At 60.2% G+C, this 6,351-nt stretch overlaps 1 protein-coding gene across 3 annotated transcripts in view; it reads left to right on the top strand.

Moving 5' to 3' along the window:
• The window catches only part of ADGRB2 (adhesion G protein-coupled receptor B2), a 37,376-nt gene continuing 35,542 nt past the window's right edge, over positions 4,518–6,351 (top strand). The window contains exon 1 of one of the 3 annotated variants that reach the window (XM_021095787.1): positions 4,518–4,755. The gene's annotated coding sequence lies outside the window, so the exon portion shown is untranslated. The remainder of the gene's footprint in view (positions 4,756–6,351) is intronic. The other 2 variants (XM_021095795.1, XM_021095793.1) reach the window with 2 other exon arrangements.

Raw genomic sequence — 6,351 nt, 5'->3', positions numbered from 1 at the left:
AGACCCCTAGCCTGGGAACTTCCAGATGTTGCACCTGCAGTAAGAAAGGAAGGAAGGAAGAAAGAAAGAAAGAAAAGCCTGTTGAATGAGTGAAGTCATGTTGTACACAGACTCCAGTCTAAGACATGTGTGTAAAGATCACTTAGGACCCTAAAGTTCTTCTCTATCCTCTGCCCCAGGGTCCAGAGGCCCAAGAAGGCAGGCACTGCCCCCAGGGCTCTACAGAAGGGGCACTAACCTGGGAAGATTTAGCTAGGGAGCAACCAATCCCCCTCCACCCTAATTTATAGCACCAGGAAAATGACAAACACCCAGCCTGGGTTGCCCCAGGCTCCTAGCCCATTTGGCATCTGCAGTGGAAGAGGGACATGCAAGACTTCCTGCTGTCAGACAGGGCAGGCCAGTCCATCTTTCCCAGGATACCCCATCAGGGTCCATGACAGCCAGAGCACTCAGCTATTTGTCATATGAGCTCTGGGGCAGATCCTGGTAGAAGACATGTCACATGGATTGGGGAGTCTTTGGGGACATGTTATGAGCTCCTGATAGGTGTCTGGGGTGGGGGCTGGAAGGAGACCCTGGTACCCAGAGCTTTGGGTTGCTGTAGATACTTGGCTGGGTTGCACTGGAGGGCAGGGGCTGAGGGAGGGGTGCTTTTAGGTCCCACTGGCTGGAAGGAAACCTGTCCAGGCTCTGGGCCAAATAAATCATTGGGAAGGGAAGAAGAACATTTTCTCATCTGTTTAAAGGGCAACGAAGCATAGCGGTGGCTGGCCCAGCGGGAGGCAGGGCTGAGGCCAAGCAGGCAAGGCTGCGTTGCTTCCCTGCTGGACCCACTATCTTCCCATGTGCAGCCCCACTAAGGGCTGTGCTGCCTCCTGCCTGGGCCACTGGTGATGGTAACTGGTAACAAAAATGCGACTCAATTGGTAATAAAATCACTATTTTAAAAAGGCCCTTTTGGAGTTCCTGTTATGGCTCAGCAGGTTACAAACCTATTACCCATATGAGGATGTGGGTTCGATCCCTGACCTGGCTCAGCAGGTTAAGGATCTGGCATTGCTGTGAGTTGTGGTGCCGGTTGCAGACGTGGCTCGGGTCTTGCATTGCTGTGACTGTGGTGTAGGCCGGCAGCTGCAGCTCCTATTTGACCCCTAGCCTGGGAAATTCCATATGCTGCAAGTGCAGCCCTAGAAAGAGAGAGAGAGAGAAAAAAAAAAAAAAAAAAAAAGGCCCTTTTCAGGGGCATAGCTCTTGCTAATACATAGCTCTTGCTAATCCATGGCTGTTATCTTACTGGAGCCCAGGTAAGGTCATTTATACCATTTCACAGATAAGGAAGCAGTGGCTCAGAAAGCTGAAGGACCTTTCTCAAGGTCCTGGACTTTCTCAAGAGGCTGGTTTCTAGTTGCCCTCCTCCATCCCATCCGAGGTCCAAGAAGGGACCCCAGTGGGACTAAAGGGCTGGAGCCATTGTCCTTGTCACAGTCTGTGGGGTGGGGGCTGGCGGCTGGGGGATGTCTCTTCTCTCTGCACCAGCCCTCTGAGCTCAAGCTCTGGCCAGTGCCCGTTGTCTTGCCCAGCTTCGGCCCCAGGCTCCCTGGAGGCTCTTCCTGGGGCTAAGACTTGTTCTTCCCACCCTCTCCTGGGCTGTCAGAGAAGTAATTTCTCTTCAACCAGCTGGATTTGAATATGGAAATGATTTGTAATTACTCCAAGTCCTCCTGGGCAGCATTATCACCAGAGTGAGTCTGGAAGGGCAGGGGCTCCTGGGAAAGGAGGTGGGGAAGCCCCAGAGCAGGGAGGCACCTCGGGGAGAGGCTTCCAGAGGTTCAACTTAATCTAGCCTGTTTCTGCACAACCCCTGGGAGGTCCTGCTCTCTCCTCCCAGCTCCCACAGCCCCTCCTGCCTTGCTGATCTCCCCGTCCTGTCCCAGTGAGCCCCCAGGCATGGGGTTCCATCTCTGTCAGTCCCTCATTCTGTCTGACCACCTGTCTTTCCTCGGGCGGAAAAAATGAGGTCAAGAAGTCTGAGGGCTGGAGTTCCCGTCGTGGCTCAGTGGTTAATGAATCTGACTAGGAACCATGAGGTTGTGGGTTCAATCCCTGGCCTTGCTCAGTGGGTTAAGGATCCAGCATTGCTGTGAGCTGTGGTGTAGGCAGGGGGGGGGGCTGGACCCCTAGCCTGGGAACCTCCACATGCCGTGGGTGCGGCCCTAGAAAAGACAAAAAAAAAAAAAAAAAAAAAGAAGAAGTATGAGGAATACCACAGAACACAGAAACAGACAAAACTCTGCTGTCTATGCAGAACCAGCCCTCCCATTACCTTGCACCCAGCTGGATCCTGGAGGGGTGGGGATGTGCGGGGGAAGGGCCTCAGGGATCCAGCTGCATCACATCTGCAAGAGACCTGCCTGGGTTTCTCAGGGCTCTGGGTCTCTGGTATGCTAAAGTCATGAATATTCATAGAGAGGAAGGCAGGCTCCCTGTAGGAGTGGAAGAAGCTGGAGCTGTGGAGGACAGGGTCCCGGAAGCTTCTGAGGGCCTGTCTTTACATCCTTGTGGGTATCCCACGTCTTGGCCATTCTCCTCGCCTTTGCTCACCTCTTCATGAATCCCACTGCCCCCTGAAATGCCCAAGTAAGGAGGCTCAGGATCTCCCACTGCCCTTGGGGGGGCTCTGAACACACCAGACAGAGGGCAAGGCCCACCTGCTTTGGCTTTCATAGCAGCAGCTGAGCCTCAAACCCAGAGACCTGGGGGTGTGCTTAAGGGTGCCCAGCAAGAACCTAGGAGCCCTGCCTGCCAGTGCCAGACCCAGGGCACAGGCCTCCTTGGGCTCCTGCTGGGAAAGGAAAGGTGCCAGCCCTCCTCCCTGCCTCATACAGCCTCATAAATTCTCTTAAGGTGACGGGCGAGATTCCTTCATCGCCCCTTATTACCTCCTTCCATTAAAGTCGATAATCTCTCACAATCACTCACGACAAATGTCACCGGGACTGCTGGAGAGGGGAGGGACAGAGGGAACACGGCGCGTTTTCTCTCATGGGTACTGCCCCTGGTGAGAGGTGGTCTTATCTTGCCCCTCTCTCCCAGGAGACACAACTCAAGTGGCCTCAGTGGAGGGGTGGGGTTGGGATTGGGGGGGTTGGGGACCTCCTTGCTCCCCAGGTTTGGCACCCTCCTGGCCAGAGAACCTTCGGAAAGTAGGGTTCCTGAAACCATCCCACCCTCACTGCAAAGCTGCCCCCTGCTGGCTCCTCCTCTGACCAGAGCCATCAGATTAACCTACTTGTCTTTGGCGGAAGTGGTGTGTCCTGGTCTACCCACCTTTCTGGTGGCAACATGGTCAGGCCACAAACCACCCACCGGACCAGAGGCCGGAGCCAAAGGCATCTCCCTGAGTGCCGCCTTTACCGTGTGGGCTCTGGCCCCACCCAAATGTCCCTGAGCACGCTGGCTGCCAGGATGGGGAGGGGGCAGGCCTATATCTTTCTGCTGCTTCTACACAAACAGATGCAACATGGGGGCGCCCCTGGCACACGGAAAGGCACTTGTGGGAATAGACAGCCGCTCAGGAAAACATGAAACACCCTGCACACGTGTAGCTTCCCTGTGCCTACCGACATGCAACGCTGCCGAGTTTACGAGAGTATGCACCAAATATATCACACTGCAGTGTACATATGTACACTGACGTACAGCCTTCAGCACATATGTGGCACTTGTAAGCTTGCACATCTATAGCATCCCTACCCACAGGAACAAGCAACATGCATTCTGGACCTGAGCACACATTAACGCACTGTGCATGTGTGCAGCAGTTGCATGCACAGAGTCAGGCAACATTGCAGTGCACACCCAGGGCACCTGTATGCATAAGCATGTGCAAAGTTCAGCGCACACGAATGGCACCTGCATGCACAAGGATATGCAATTTGTAGCGCACATGGGGGAGGGGGAGCAAATGCTTCAGCCCTCGGGGCCCCGGAGACCCCGGATGCGCAGGATGCCTTCGGTTTGGGGTATCTCCGGAGGGGCGCCGCGGATCTTCTCATGCTGCGGTCCAGGAGGCTGAGGGAGGGGCGGGGGCTTACCCGGGGCTTCTCCCGCGCCGGCGCCTGGGGCCCAGGGCGGGGAGGGGGAGGGTGCGCTTGGCTCGGCTGGCGCTGCTCCCCCTTTAACAGGAGGCGGCGCGCGTCGCCCCCGCCCCCCCGCCCCTTCTCCCGCGGCTCCTCGCGCCCAGCCCGGCGCGCGCCCCCTCCCGGGCCTGGCCCGCGCAGGCGCCGCGTCCCGCCTCGGCCGTCACTCGGCCCGGCGCGCGCTGCGGGCAGCGGCCGGAGCGGCCGGAGGAACCCGGTTTGGCGGCGGCGGTGGCGGCGACGGCGCGCGGAGACCGAGGAGGATGCGGCGCCGGCTTTTAGAGCCCGGGGCTGCGGCCGCCGCCCGCGAATAGGAGGCGGCGAGCAGCGCGGGCGGTGCTCGGGGGCGGGGGAGCGGGGGGGGCGGTGGGGGCGGCGTGGCGAGGAGGCGGTGGCAGGAGCCCGCGCCCGGCCCGGCGCCCGCCCGCCCCGCGCTGCTCCGCGGCGCCTTTTCTGCACCCGCCGCTCCGCGGAGCGGGAGCTTCGGCCCTCCGCGCGGCTGCAGCGAGCTGCCCCGCGCCCGGCCAAGCCCCCGCCTTAGGGATGGCAAACTTGCGCCCCGTGGCCGCCTCCGCCAGCGCCGGCCCCCGCTCCTGCTGCTGACGGCGCCCAGGTGAGTGCTCGGCCCCAGACCCCGACCCGGCCCCCTCACCGAGCCCTCCCGGCGCGGTCCCGAGTTTCCGCACCGGCCCGGACTGGGGCGCTCCCCCAGCCCGCCTCTGCTAAATTCTCCCCCGCCCGAACTGAGTTCGTTCAGCATCTACCCACTCCCATCTTTTGGGGAACTTACAAGCCTGGGGCCGAGGTCCCCTTCATCTCTGGTGAGTCCCTTTTCTGCCACCCCCCCATCCATCTCTGCCATAGCCCCTCGCCCCACCCCCGGTCCTGACCCAGACCGACTCGCATCGCTGTCTCTGTTCTCTCCCAATCTAAGCCTGGATCCGGAGGTGCGACCACCACCCTTGATTAGAGCCCCTCTGTCCAACCTGCAGCTTACTGTGTCTCCCCCATCTCCCAATCCTCGTCTGGATGCCGGACCCTGCACCTCCCCTCCACTTCATCTCTCCACGGAGTCCTTCCTGTCCCCATCCATGTCTGCCCCGTAGTTACTGCCTTTCCCCGCGTCGGTACGCGGACCATGCTTCCCCTCTTATTTCTGTCCTGATTGCCCCCTCCCCCATATCTGTCCGGAGTCCCGCTATCCCTTGCCAGTCTCTGCTGCAAGTCCCCTCCCCCTCAGCCTGGACTTGGGGCCGTGTCCCCCATGTCTGGTCCGAGCCCCCTCCCCTTCAGCCGGGATCTCGACTGGCCCCACATCCCTGCCTTCCTTGTTCATCTTTGGTCGGAGTCTCTGTCCATCCCCCATTCCTCTCCTCCCACCCCTGGGTATGGAGCCGGGCACCAAACGCACCCTCCCGCAGCCCCGGGGGCTGGCGTGATGGGGGGAGGTGGGATGTAGGCTGTGAAGTTGGTGACCACTCCCGCAGTCTGCTGGGTCCGAGGGAAGTCCTCCGCGCCACGGCCGGTGCAGAGCAGGCGAAGGGTCTGGTGCCTGCGGGGGGAGGGGCTCCCGGGCCGAGAGATGCTGCCCGCCTGCCCGCCTCGCCAGCTGCCGGCCGGGCCCCTGGGCGTCCTCTGGCGCCCCCTGCCCGCAGCCTTGGACCCGCCGCTCCTTTTCCTCCCGCGGGCAACCCTAGGTTTCCGCAGCCCGGGCAACAGCGGTGGCTGCGGGACTGGCGCTGGCAAGTCCCTGGAGAGAGGAGATTGGTGGGCGAGGCCGGGTGCCCCCTCGTGCTAACCATGCCAGAACAGCCTTGGTTGTCTGGCCATATACTCTGGGGATGGGGTGGAGGGTGGGGGTGGAGGGCTTATCCCAGCAACAATTTAGGAGCCCTTTGAGCCATAAGGCACAGATCAGTAGGACTGGTCCCTGGATTTGAGATGGTCTGGCTGGGCAAGTGTCCCCAGGGATTTTATCTGTCTGTCTCATGGCAGAACCCACTAGGTGGGGGTGGGGTGGGGGCAAAAGTGGTCTCTGGCTGGCTTGGGCATGAAGTAGGCAGTGGGGGAGTCTACCTGGCCCTGGGACCTCGGGAGCATTTCCCCATCTGCCACAGGGGTGAGGGTCGGTGTGGACTGTGCAGGGTATGCCCTGGTTGTGATGGGGGCATGGGGAAGGGTCATGATTGCCAGAGATTTCCCCCACTTC

Source organism: Sus scrofa, chromosome 6 (assembly GCF_000003025.6).
Source record: "Sus scrofa isolate TJ Tabasco breed Duroc chromosome 6, Sscrofa11.1, whole genome shotgun sequence".
Taxonomy (NCBI): Eukaryota; Metazoa; Chordata; class Mammalia; order Artiodactyla; family Suidae; genus Sus; species Sus scrofa.
The sequence above is the reverse complement of the archived record's forward strand: the minus strand, read 5'-3'. Positions and strand labels throughout refer to the sequence as shown.